Source organism: Drosophila ficusphila, unplaced genomic scaffold (genome assembly GCF_018152265.1).
Source record: "Drosophila ficusphila isolate 14025-0441.05 unplaced genomic scaffold, ASM1815226v1 contig_543, whole genome shotgun sequence".
Lineage (NCBI taxonomy): Eukaryota > Metazoa > Arthropoda > Insecta > Diptera > Drosophilidae > Drosophila > Drosophila ficusphila.
Genome location: NW_025064469.1, coordinates 80630 through 95417, shown reverse-complemented (window position 1 = coordinate 95417; position 14788 = coordinate 80630). Strand labels below are relative to the sequence as shown.

Below are 14788 nucleotides of genomic sequence, written 5' to 3'. Positions count from 1 at the left end.
AAAAATATTTTCATTTTCAATCATATAATACTGAGGAATGTCTAGCATAAAAAATGTTTGAAATATTTTTCATCTAGAATTGTCTCTTATTAATGATTTAGTAAAATTGAAATCTTTTGTAAATGTTATTGTTCTTCGTTAAATTCGTTTAAAACTCATAACTAAATTAAAACTAATTAACGAAAAAAATTTTTATACGAATTCATTAAATGTTTCTCCATTATATAAATGTAAAGAATATATTGAAAAAAAAAATGTTATATACAACCTCAACTCATATGGGACTACCCCCTGAATTTAAGCATATTAATTAGGGGAGGAAAAGAAACTAACTAGGATTTTCTTAGTAGCGGCGAGCGAAAAGAAATCAGTTCAGCACTAAGTCACTTTGTCTATATGGCAAATGTGAGATGCAGTGTATGGAGCGTCAATATTCTAGTATGAGAAATTAACGATTTAAGTCCTTCTTAAATGAGGCCATTTACCCATAGAGGGTGCCAGGCCCGTATAACGTTAATGATTACTAGATGATGTTTCCAAAGAGTCGTGTTGCTTGATAGTGCAGCACTAAGTGGGTGGTAAACTCCATCTAAAACTAAATATAACCATGAGACCGATAGTAAACAAGTACCGTGAGGGAAAGTTGAAAAGAACTCTGAATAGAGAGTTAAATAGTACGTGAAACTGCTTAGAGGTTAAGCCCGATGAACCTGAATATCCATTATGGAAAATTCATCATTAAAATTGTAATATTTAAATAATATTATGATAATAGTGTGCATTTTTTCCATATAAGGACATTGTAATCTATTAGCATACAAAATTTATCATAAAATATGGCTTATAGTTTATTTAAATTAAAATGCTTGCGTTTTAACACAAAATAAATGTCATTAATTTGATAAAGTGCTGATAGATTTATATGATTACAGTGCGTTAATTTTTCGGAATTATATAATGGCATAATTATCAATGATTTTTGTGTTTATTATATGCACTTGTATGATTAACAATGCGAAAGATTCAGGATACCTTCGGGACCCGTCTTGAAACACGGACCAAGGAGTCTAACATATGTGCAAGTTATTGGGATATAAACCTAATAGCGTAATTAACTTGACTAATAATGGGATTAGTTTTTTAACTATTTATAGTTAATTAACACAATCCCGGGGCGTTCTATATAGTTATGTATAATGATATTTATATTATTTATGCCTCTAACTGGAACGTACCTTGAGCATATATGCTGTGACCCGAAAGATGGTGAACTATACTTGATCAGGTTGAAGTCAGGGGAAACCCTGATGGAAGACCGAAACAGTTCTGACGTGCAAATCGATTGTCAGAATTGAGTATAGGGGCGAAAGACCAATCGAACCATCTAGTAGCTGGTTCCTTCCGAAGTTTCCCTCAGGATAGCTGGTGCATTTTAATATTATATAAAATAATCTTATCTGGTAAAGCGAATGATTAGAGGCCTTAGGGTCGAAACGATCTTAACCTATTCTCAAACTTTAAATGGGTAAGAACCTTAACTTTCTTGATATGAAGTTTAAGGTTATGATATAATGTGCCCAGTGGGCCACTTTTGGTAAGCAGAACTGGCGCTGTGGGATGAACCAAACGTAATGTTACGGTGCCCAAATTAACAACTCATGCAGATACCATGAAAGGCGTTGGTTGCTTAAAACAGCAGGACGGTGATCATGGAAGTCGAAATCCGCTAAGGAGTGTGTAACAACTCACCTGCCGAAGCAACTAGCCCTTAAAATGGATGGCGCTTAAGTTGTATACCTATACATTACCGCTAAAGTAGATGATTTATATTACTTGTAATATAAATTTTGAAACTTTAGTGAGTAGGAAGGTACAATGGTATGCGTAGAAGTGTTTGGCGTAAGCCTGCATGGAGCTGCCATTGGTACAGATCTTGGTGGTAGTAGCAAATAATCGAATGAGACCTTGGAGGACTGAAGTGGAGAAGGGTTTCGTGTGAACAGTGGTTGATCACGAGTTAGTCGGTCCTAAGTTCAAGGCGAAAGCCGAAAATTTTCAAGTAAAAAACTAATGACTAAATAAATATATATACAAGCCAAAAATAATATACTTGAATAATTTTGAACGAAAGGGAATACGGTTCCAATTCCGTAACCTGTTGAGTATCCGTTTGTTATTAAATATGGGCCTCGTGCTCATCCTGGCAACAGGAACGACCATAAAGAAGCCGTCGAGAGATATCGGAAGAGTTTTCTTTTCTGTTTTATAGCCGTACTACCATGGAAGTCTTTCGCAGAGAGATATGGTAGATGGGCTAGAAGAGCATGACATATACTGTTGTGTCGATATTTTCTCCTCGGACCTTGAAAATTTATGGTGGGGACACGCAAACTTCTCAACAGGCCGTACCAATATCCGCAGCTGGTCTCCAAGGTGAAGAGTCTCTAGTCGATAGAATAATGTAGGTAAGGGAAGTCGGCAAATTAGATCCGTAACTTCGGGATAAGGATTGGCTCTGAAGATTGAGATAGTCGGGCTTGATTGGGAAACAATAACATGGTTTATGTGCTCGTTCTGGGTAAATAGAGTGTCTATCATTTATGGTGGTTACTTGTTCCCCGGATAGTTTAGTTACGTAGCCAATTGTGGAACTTTCTTGCTAAAATTTTTAAGAATACTAATTGGCTCAAACCGATTAGTTCTTATTAATTATAACGATTATCAATTAACAATCAATTCAGAACTGGCACGGACTTGGGGAATCCGACTGTCTAATTAAAACAAAGCATTGTGATGGCCCTAGCGGGTGTTGACACAATGTGATTTCTGCCCAGTGCTCTGAATGTCAAAGTGAAGAAATTCAAGTAAGCGCGGGTCAACGGCGGGAGTAACTATGACTCTCTTAAGGTAGCCAAATGCCTCGTCATCTAATTAGTGACGCGCATGAATGGATTAACGACGGACGTGTGTTTTCGACGTGCTCCATTAACTTGTGAATAACTTTTGATTCCGTGCGAATTAATTGCTAATTTTTAGCTTAAAATTCGCGGATTCGCCTAGCGATTAAAATCGTGTAATTTTCCGGTCGGAAAAGTGCGGTTTTCCTCGCGAAAACATCGTGTGAAAGTTTGCAAACAACAGCACGTGTTGGAAATTTTCCGCTGCAGCTTGTGTGTGTGGGTGAGTAGAGCACAGCTTATTCTCCCCTACTCCCAATGGAGGGCGCGCTCTCTGAGAGCGAGCTGTCGGCGAGCAGTCGGGCCAGCAGTCGGCCCAGTAGTGCTGCGAGTACGGCGAGGCGTCGGCGCGGAAAGAGAGGGAAGGCGACGACGAGCGCGGTGCCGAAACCGACGCAGCCGAAGCTGTTGGCGCTTGACGTCAACGAGCCTCTGCCGGCGCCGGTAGGTGTGTTGGAGGAGAGCCCATTCTCCTCTCTCGAGGTGGCGTTGGCCTCAGCCTCTGCCGCTGCCGCTGGCGTCGCTGCCCTTTCCGCTGCTTCCCCCGCTGCCGCCTCCGCTGCTGCTCCCGCTGCTTCCCCTGCTGCTGCTCCCGCTGCTTCCCCTGCTGCTGCCCCCGCTGCTGCCCCTGCCGCTGCCCCCGCTGCTGCCCCCGCTGTCGCCAGGGATTCTGGTGGAGCCGCAGCTGCCCCCCCTGTCCCCGTCTCCCCTCCCGTCGTCGCGTCCGTCCATGGTACGGTGGCCGAGCTGGCCAAGATCAAGGACGGATTCTTGGAAGAGGTTGTTGCGTCGAATTTATCGACCAAGCAGGCCTGCGCCATGATGCGGTGCCTGAACAGGTATGAGGGCCTGGTGCTTGCGCTCTCGGCGCGGAATGCAGCCTTGGAGGCTCTCCGCGACCAGCAGCGAATGCCGCCGCCGCCGCCCCCGAAGTCCGTCATGGCGCAGGCTGTGGTCCCCATGCCACCTGCTGGGTATGCAGCCGCATATCCCAGCCTGCCAGCGCCTCAAGCTGCTCCGGTGCCTGCCCCGCGGAAGCCACGCGAGACGTGGTCCGCCGTTGTGGTGAGCAAGGACCCGACAGTGAGCGGAAAAGAGGTTGCAGAAAAGGTGCGCAGGGAGATCGCCCCTTCGCTTGGCGTACGTCTGCATGAGGTGAGAGGGCTTGCGCGTGGCGGTGCCATCATCCGCACCCCCTCATCAGGCGAAATTCGCAAGGTTGTCGCAAACAAGAAGTTTGCAGAAGTTGGCCTGGAGATCAAGCAGAGCCCGGCGCAGCGACCCAAGGTGGTCGTTAGCAACGTCGACACTGCGACGAAGCCAGCTGACTTTATGAAGGACCTCTACAGGAACAACTTCGCGGAAGTAATGGATGTGGCCTCCTTTGAAAAGGCGGTACATCTCGAGAAGCCATGGTCTGCGGCTGACGGCGCCACAGTCAATGTGACGCTCGATGTCAACGCCGTGGCCCTTGAGGTGCTGGATGGTGCAAAGGCGTACATCGGCTGGTTCGCGTATAACTGCCGAGCCTTGGTGCGCACGTACGCCTGCCACAGGTGCGTCGGATTCGACCACAAGGTCGCCCAGTGCCGGTACAAGGAGAACGTGTGCCGCCAGTGCGGACAGAACGGCCACAGTGCGCGGAGTTGCACGAACCCGGTGGACTGCCGGAACTGCCGCTTCAAGGGGTATGCCTCGGGACACAATATGTTGTCCCCAAGCTGCCCAGTGTATGCGGCTGTGCTGGCGAGGGTGAATGCTAGACACTAATGTTTAGCATCATCCAGGCAAACTGTGGCCGAGGCCGAGCTGCGACGGTCGAGCTCGGAGTCCGATTGAGGGAATCAGGATTTCTGTTCGCACTTTTGCAGGAGCCATATCCAGACGTCGGGAGGATGGATGTGCTGCCTGAAGGAATGAGGATCTTCGCCGATCGGCGAGGGAAGGCAGCCATCCTAGTGGATCACCAGGATGTCATCTGTATGCCAGTGGAGCCCCTCACCACCGACCACGGCGTATGCGTGAGCGTTAAAGGGAGTTTTGGCTCAATCTTCCTTTACTCCGTATATTGCCAATTCGACGCCGACCTAGACCCGTATCTCAGATACATGGATGCGGTCCTGCTGCAGGCCAGCAGAACGCCGTGCATCATGGGACTTGATGCGAATGCAGTATCCCCCATGTGGTTTAGCAAACTCTCTCGGCAGACCGAGGGGCAAGCTAACCGCACCCGGGGTGAACTGCTGTCTGAGTGGATGCTGGAGAAAGGAGTCGTCGCTCTTAACCAGCACAGTGAGGTGTTCACGTTCGATAGCGGCAGAGCCCGCAGTGATATCGACGTGACGATCGCCAACGAAGCAGCATCTATGTGGGCCACATATGAGTGGAGAGTGGGCGAGTGGGAGTTAAGTGATCACAACAGGATTACTGTTGTTGCCACACCAACTACCACGCGCGCAGTTGAGAGCATAGCTCCTGTGCCGTCCTGGAACTTCTCCACTGCTCGCTGGCGATTGTTCGAAGAGGAATTGGTGAGCCGGGCAGCCGGACTTTCGGAAGACTTCTCTGAATCGCCGTTGGACCAGCAAGTTTCTGCCCTGCGGCAAGTGGTGCACGAGGCGTGCGACCTTGCGCTGGGTAGGAAGACGCCGAGATCGCCTAGGAGGAGAGCACGTTGGTGGACCGCCGACCTCAGCTCTGCGCGCCGCGAAGTCAGAAGACTTCGGCGCAGGCTCCAGGACGCCCGCCGACGGGGCGACGTCGAAAGGACTGAGCTGCTTGTGGTCGAACTGAGGATCGCCTCAGCCGGCTACAAGAAGCTCATTCTGAAGGCGAAGGAGGACAGCTGGAGAAACTTCGTGGGAGAGAACGCAGACGATCCATGGGGGCGCGTCTACAAGATTTGCCGCGGTCGTAACAAACGCTCGGAGATTGGGTGTCTTCGCGTAAACGGCGAGCTGGTCACCGATTGGGGTGACTGTGCGCGAGTGCTCCTCCGTAACTTTTTCCCAGTTGCGGAGTCAGATGCACCGATTGCCTACGCGGAGACAGTCCCACCGGCGCTCGATGAATTCGAGGTTGACGCTTGTGTCGCCAGGTTGAAGAGCAGACGCTCGCCTGGCATGGACGGCATCAACGGCACGATCTGCAAGGCGGTCTGGCGCGCCATACCTCAATACCTCACGAGGCTATTTTCCCGGTGTATCCGGTCGGGGTACTTTCCCAGCGAGTGGAAGTGTCCACGCGTAGTGGCGCTACTCAAGGGACCCGACAAGGACAAGTGCGAGCCATCCTCGTACAGGGGAATCTGTCTGCTGCCCGTTTTCGGCAAGGTGCTTGAGGGAATCATGGTGAATCGCGTTAGAGCAGTTCTCCCGGAAGGCTGCAGATGGCAGTTTGGATTTCGCCGAGGACGATGTGTGGAGGAAGCTTGGAGACACGTAAAGAGCAGTGTCGCCGCCAGCACGGCGCGATACGTGCTTGGACTTTTCGTGGACTTCAAAGGAGCTTTCGACAACGTCGAATGGTGCGCTGCACTGCGCCGATTGGCCGAGTTGGGATGCCGGGAAATGAGCTTGTGGCGAAGCTTCTTCTCCGGCCGAAGAGCAGTGATCCGAAGCAGTGTTGGTACCGTGGACGTACCAGTCACTAGAGGTTGCCCGCAGGGGTCAATCAGTGGCCCATTTATTTGGGATCTACTGATGGATGTACTGCTACAGCGCCTTGAGCCGTACTGCGCACTCAGCGCGTACGCGGATGACCTGCTTCTTCTCATCGAGGGAAACTCCCGACTCGCGCTTGAAGAAAAAGGAGCGCAACTAATGTCCATTGTTGAAACGTGGGGAGCAGAAATTGGTGTAACCGTTTCCACCAGCAAGACGGTGGTTATGCTGCTGAAGGGCAACATGGCGCGTACGCCATTGGTAAGATTTGCGGGAGCAAGCTTGCCGTATGTCCGCAGCTGCCGGTACCTTGGCATCAAAGTCAGTGAGCGCATGAGCTTCATGGTGCACATCACCTCGCTCAGAATGCGGATCACGGGAGTTGTTGGAGCATTGGCGCGTGTGCTTCGAGCCGACTGGGGCCTCAGTCCTCGAGCCAAGCGGACCATATATGCCGGACTCTTAGCACCCTGTGTGCTCTTTGGTGCCTCGGTATGGTATGTCAGTACGACGAGGCAAATAGTGGCCAGGAGGCGACTTATTGCCTGCCAAAGGCTGATCCTACTAGGAAGTCTTCCGGTATGCCGAACAGTGTCTTCCCTGGCACTGCAGGTTCTTGCTGGAGCTCCCCCGCTTGACTTAGCAGCAATGAAAATTGCTGTTAAGTTCAAGCTGAAGCGTGGATACCCGTTGGAGGAATACGACTGGCTCTACGGCGAAGACCTTTCAGGTCTAAGCTGGAAGCAGAGAATGGAGCGGATTGACGAGTGTCTATTGCGTGATTGGCAGGACAGATGGGATGATGTGGACTCCCCAGGACGGGTGACCCACAATTTCATCCCCAATGTCAGCCTCGTCCATCGAAATCCCAATTTTGGGTTTTCGATGCGCATGGGATTCCTGCTTACAGGGCACGGGTCGTTGAACGCATTTCTGCATAGCAGAGCTCTTAGCGATACCGCCGCATGCTCATGTGGCGATCCTAACGAGGATTGGGAGCACATCCTTTGTGCTTGCCCCCACTATGCAGATTTGCGCGACCTCAATGGACTTGGTGTGCAGCGCGTTGGCGAAACCTGGACATTTGGACGGATTCTGGAGGACGAGGACAGGACTCGGAGGCTGAAGGAGTTTGCTGAGGAAGTTTTCACCAGGAGAGGGAGGAACTCATAGTTCCTTTTTTTGCTCACGCCGTGTGGTTAGCGGAGAAGAATACTGCCACAGCCCACCATTGCTTGTCGTAGGAGGCGACTAATATGGCATGGGCACTCTATCCGGGCTTGTCGGAGCCAAAAGGGAGGGTCCACCGAACCCTGCATTTCGGTACCACGGGTTGAGCAGTGCCTTCCAAGGCTGCTCATTGAGGTCGGCCCCCTTGTGGGAGTATCGTGGTGGCTGTGGTTGATACCTATATCGCGGGTAGAACTTTCAAGTTCGACGAAGAGTTGCGTATATACGACTCGGGTGCTGTGACCCTAAGATCAGAAGAGATTTTAGATAGATCTCGCTCCTCAGCAAGGGGGAGTGTTTGCCCGACAAGCACACACTCGAATTGCTACCGGGATAGTTGCTACGTACATAGCTGTAGCTTCTATTTTGGGGCGTTGGTCTGGCGCTTAATCTAGACACATGCACTATATACATGGGTATATAAGAGTGTCGTGGCTGTACTCCCTTCAATGTGGAACACGCCACGTTAAATAAAACTCGGAGGGATCCGATCCACACCACCTGTCCCTATCTACTATCTAGCGAAACCACAGCCAAGGGAACGGGCTTGGAATAATTAGCGGGGAAAGAAGACCCTTTTGAGCTTGACTCTAATCTGGCAGTGTAAGGAGACATAAGAGGTGTAGAATAAGTGGGAGATATTAGGCTTCGGTTTGATATCGCCAATGAAATACCACTACTCTTATTGTTTCCTTACTTACTTGATTAAATGGAACGTGTATCATTTCCTAGCCATTATACGGATATATTTATTATATCTTATGGTATTGGGTTTTGATGCAAGCTTCTTGATCAAAGTATCACGAGTTTGTTATATAATCGCAAACAAATTCTTTAATAAAACGATGCATTTATGTATTTTTGATTTGAAAATTTGGTATAACTCCAATTACTCAGGTATGATCCAATTCAAGGACATTGCCAGGTAGGGAGTTTGACTGGGGCGGTACATCTCTCAAATAATAACGGAGGTGTCCCAAGGCCAGCTCAGTGCGGACAGAAACCACACATAGAGCAAAAGGGCAAATGCTGACTTGATCTCGGTGTTCAGTACACACAGGGACAGCAAAAGCTCGGCCTATCGATCCTTTTGGTTTAAAGAGTTTTTAACAAGAGGTGTCAGAAAAGTTACCATAGGGATAACTGGCTTGTGGCGGCCAAGCGTTCATAGCGACGTCGCTTTTTGATCCTTCGATGTCGGCTCTTCCTATCATTGTGAAGCAAAATTCACCAAGCGTTGGATTGTTCACCCATGCAAGGGAACGTGAGCTGGGTTTAGACCGTCGTGAGACAGGTTAGTTTTACCCTACTAATGACAAAACGTTGTTGCGACAGCATTCCTGCGTAGTACGAGAGGAACCGCAGGTACGGACCAATGGCACAATACTTGTTCGAGCGAACAGTGGTATGACGCTACGTCCGTTGGATTATGCCTGAACGCCTCTAAGGTCGTATCCGTGCTGGACTGCAATGATAAATAAGGGGCAATTTGCATTGTATGGCTTCTAAACCATTTAAAGTTTATAATTCATTTTATAAACGACAATGGATGTGATGCCAATGTAATTTGTAACATAGTAAATTGGGAGGATCTTCGATCACCTGATGCCGCGCTAGTTACATATAAAAACATTATTTAATACAATGACAAAGCCTAGAATCAATTGTAAACGACTTTTGTAACAGGCAAGGTGTTGTAAGTGGTTGAGCAGCTGCCATACTGCGATCCACTGAAGCTTATCCTTTGCTTGATGATTCGATATTTAATAAAATAACGAAATGGAAAGAATATTATAATTATTAAATTTATTTTGATAATTATAATTTTGGATTTTTGGGGAATCCAAAGAAAAAGGTAGCCAAAAAGTACTCGTCATATTATTAGTGACGCATATAAGATCATGTCAAAGTAAAAGAAACAAAGTAATGTTTGAGATTAACTATGAATCCACTTTTACGGTAGCCAAATATTCCGTCATATTATTAGTGACGCATATAAGATCATGTCAAAGTAAAAGAAACAAAGTAATGTTTGAGATTAACTATGAATCCACTTTTACGGTAGCCAAATGTCCCGTCATATTATTAGTGACGCATATAAGATCATGTCAAAGTAAAAGAAACAAAGTAATGTTTGAGATTAACTATGAATCCACTTTTACGGTAGCCAAATGTTCCGTCATATTATTAGGACCATATAAGATCATGTCAAAGAAAAGAAACAAAGAATGTGAGATTAATAGAACCACTTTTACCGTAGCCAAATATCCGTCATATTATTAGTGACGCATATAAGATCATGTCAAAGTAAAAGAAACAAAGTAATGTTTGAGATTAACTATGAATCCACTTTTACGGTAGCCAAATGTTCCGTCATATTAGTGACGCATATAAGATCATGTCAAAGTAAAAGAAACAAAGTAATGTTTGAGATTAACTATGAATCCACTTTTACGGTAGCCAAATGTTCCGTCATATTATTAGTGACGCATATAAGATCATGTCAAAGTAAAAGAAACAAAGTAATGTTTGAGATTAACTATGAATCCACTTTTACGGTAGCCAAATGTTCCGTCATATTATTAGTGACGCATATAAGATCATGTCAAAGTAAAAGAAACAAAGTAATGTTTGAGATTAACTATGAATCCACTTTTACGGTAGCCAAATGTTCCGTCATATTATTAGTGACGCATATAAGATCATGTCAAAGTAAAAGAAACAAAGTAATGTTTGAGATTAACTATGAATCCACTTTTACGGTAGCCAAATGTCCCGTCATATTATTAGTGACGCATATAAGATCATGTCAAAGTAAAAGAAACAAAGTAATGTTTGAGATTAACTATGAATCCACTTTTACGGTAGCCAAATGTCCCGTCATATTATTAGTGACGCATATAAGATCATGTCAAAGTAAAAGAAACAAAGTAATGTTTGAGATTAACTATGAATCCACTTTTACCGTAGCCAAATATTCCGTCATATTATTAGTGACGCATATAAGATCATGTCAAAGTAAAAGAAACAAAGTAATGTTTGAGATTAACTATGAATCCACTTTTACGGTAGCCAAATGTCCCGTCATATTATTAGTGACGCATATAAGATCATGTCAAAGTAAAAGAAACAAAGTAATGTTTGAGATTAACTATGAATCCACTTTTACCGTAGCCAAATGTTCCGTCATATTATTAGTGACGCATATAAGATCATGTCAAAGTAAAAGAAACAAAGTAATGTTTGAGATTAACTATGAATCCACTTTTACGGTAGCCAAATGTTCCGTCATATTATTAGTGACGCATATAAGATCATGTCAAAGTAAAAGAAACAAAGTAATGTTTGAGATTAACTATGAATCCACTTTTACGGTAGCCAAATGTCCCGTCATATTATTAGTGACGCATATAAGATCATGTCAAAGTAAAAGAAACAAAGTAATGTTTGAGATTAACTATGAATCCACTTTTACCGTAGCCAAATATTCCGTCATATTATTAGTGACGCATATAAGATCATGTCAAAGTAAAAGAAACAAAGTAATGTTTGAGATTAACTATGAATCCACTTTTACGGTAGCCAAATGTCCCGTCATATTATTAGTGACGCATATAAGATCATGTCAAAGTAAAAGAAACAAAGTAATGTTTGAGATAACTATATATAAACCTCTTTACGGTAACCAAGAGTCTCGTCACATTAATAATAATAGTTAATGAATGTATAGCCATATAGATGATTGGTGACCGGTAATGAATAAAAAAAAAACCTATATTTAATATATCTATAAATAATACATATTATTTGCGGAATCGTTCATATAATATTATACTATGATATAATATTATTAAAATAGGTAATTAATTTATTATTACGATATAAGTCACCCTGACTAACAAAAGATTTTTTAAAATACACAATTGAATGGCGGGAGTAACTGTAACTTTTAAAGTGTAGTTCAATGCCTTGTTAATCAATTAGTAATGTTCATCAATAAATTAATCAAATTCCTACTGTCCCGAAGAATTGCTACTGGGATAAAATTAAATTAAACCAACGCGGCTGGTGCTCACACTAAACACTTTTTTTCCATTAAAAATCATTATAGGTAGGCAAGGCAGTTTTGCCGATCAAAGTATTCTTCAAAATATATGAAATTATGATATCCGATATATATATATATATATATATGATATCAATAATATAAATAAATTTACCATATACATATGAAAATCAGTATGAATATCAATTATATGAAGAAATATATATCATATGTATATAAAAAAGTATGAAATATACCTATAAACCTACCTATAAGTGGTTGCCGACTCAAGTATTGTTTAAAACATATGATATGCATATGATTTTGTCAATAATATTAATAAATTAATCATATACATATGAAAATCAGCATAAATATCAATTATATTAAGAAATATATCATATGTATATAAAAAAGTATGAAATATACCTATAAACTCTTAAGTAAATTGAGAAAAAGCCACAGTGTGGGCTCATCTAGTACTGAAAACACCCGATATCTAGATAGGGTGTTCAAAAACTATTATAGGTAGGCAGTGGTTGCCGACCCAAGTATTGTTCAAAACATATGATATGCATATGATTTTGTCAATAATATTAATAAATTAACCATATACATATGAAAATCAGCATAAATATCAATTATATTAAGAAATATAACATATGTATATAAAAAAGTATGAAATATACCTATAAACTCTTAAGTAAATTGAGAAAAAGCCACAGTGTGGGCTCATCTAGTACTGAAAACACCCGATATCTAGATAGGGTGTTCAAAAACTATTATAGGTAGGCAGTGGTTGCCGACCCAAGTATTGTTCAAAACATATGATATGCATATGATTTTGTCAATAATATTAATAAATTAACCATATACATATGAAAATCAACATAAATATCAATTATATTAAGAAATATATCATATGTATATAAAAAAGTATGAAATATACCTATAAACTCTTAAGTAAATTAAGAGAAAGCCACAGTGTGGGCTCATCTAGTACAGAAAACACCCGATATCTAGATAGGGTGTTCAAAAACTATTATAGGTAGGCAGTGGTTGCCGACCCAAGTATTGTTCAAAACATATGATATGCATATGATTTTGTCAATAATATTAATAAATTAACCATATACATATGAAAATCAACATAAATATCAATTATATTAAGAAATATATCATATGTATATAAAAAAGTATGAAATATACCTATAAACTCTTAAGTAAATTAAGAGAAAGCCACAGTGTGGGCTCATCTAGTACAGAAAACACCCGATATCTAGATAGGGTGTTCAAAAACTATTATAGGTAGGCAGTGGTTGCCGACCCAAGTATTGTTCAAAACATATGATATGCATATGATTTTGTCAATAATATTAATAAATTAACCATATACATATGAAAATCAGCATAAATATCAATTATATTAAGAAATATATCATATGTATATAAAAAAGTATGAAATATACCTATAAACTCTTAAGTAAATTAAGAGAAAGCCACAGTGTGGGCTCATCTAGTACAGAAAACACCCGATATCTAGATAGGGTGTTCAAAAACTATTATAGGTAGGCAGTGGTTGCCGACCCAAGTATTGTTCAAAACATATGATATGCATATGATTTTGTCAATAATATAAATAAATTTACCATATACATATGAAAATCAGCATAAATATCAATTATATTAAGAAATATATCATATGTATATAAAAAAGTATGAAATATACCTATAAACTCTTAAGTAAATTAAGAGAAAGCCACAGTGTGGGCTCATCTAGTACAGAAAACACCCGATATCTAGATAGGGTGTTCAAAAACTATTATAGGTAGGCAGTGGTTGCCGACCCAAGTATTGTTCAAAACATATGATATGCATATGATTTTGTCAATAATATAAATAAATTTACCATATACATATGAAAATCAGCATAAATATAAATTATATGAAGAAGTAATTCATATGTATATAAAAAGTACTGAATTCAATATTCTCTTAAGTTATTATAGGAGAATAACTGTAGGGTGGGTGGCAAGCCCAATTGAAAATGCCCGATTTCAAGACATCGATGCAAAAAACTACTATAGGATGGTCAGTGGATGTCCATCTAGAATTGATATAAATCTATGTATATAATATGATTTAGTCAATGTTGACAATATATATTATAATATTATCCGTATAAATTTGTTTCTTTATTCTTTTTGAATACGAGACTTGGCTGAGCGGACTAATATTATTAAAACTCAAGATAATAACGTTGAAACGTGCGCCAAGGTTATATATGTATATATATAATAACAATTGGTTTCCAATTATTATCGTTAATTTTTGGTGGCAGGCTAATATAATGTATATTAAATTAGTACCTGCCTTAAAATCGGACGCACTATATCGTTTGCCGGTATAGTGAGTTCAAATAAAATAATAATATTTTTTAATAATATTATTATTAAATAAATACTTATTTTTCATATGCGCTCGGTTTTATATTATATATCATTCGAGAGTTATATGGAAAAATGTTAAATTTTAAATTTAACATCAAAATACAAATGATTTAATTCAATATTTATATTGATTAAACAAAAAATTGCAAATGTGTGGATACATAAATAATTATGTATGTTGAAATAAAATGATATTTTAGAATAAAATATTGTACATATAATAAAATTATAGTAGCAAATATATATTAAATAAAAATTATGTTATAAAATTATACATACATACGTATATTTATATATATGATGTAATGAATAATTCTTATAACATCTAAAACTTGTTATATTAGTGGCGAAACAAGTATAAAACAAAACATAAAAGAAGGATTACGAATGCTATACAAGTTTTGGCCGTAATCAAATTCAAAAAATAGAATATTAAAATAATAG

General features: G+C 41.5%; 1 pseudogene; it reads left to right on the top strand.

The window, feature by feature from the left end:
• Window positions 1-264: 264 nt before the first annotated feature.
• Window positions 265-9609, top strand: LOC122320460 (annotated as a pseudogene).
• The last annotated feature ends 5179 nt before the right edge of the window (window positions 9610-14788 follow it).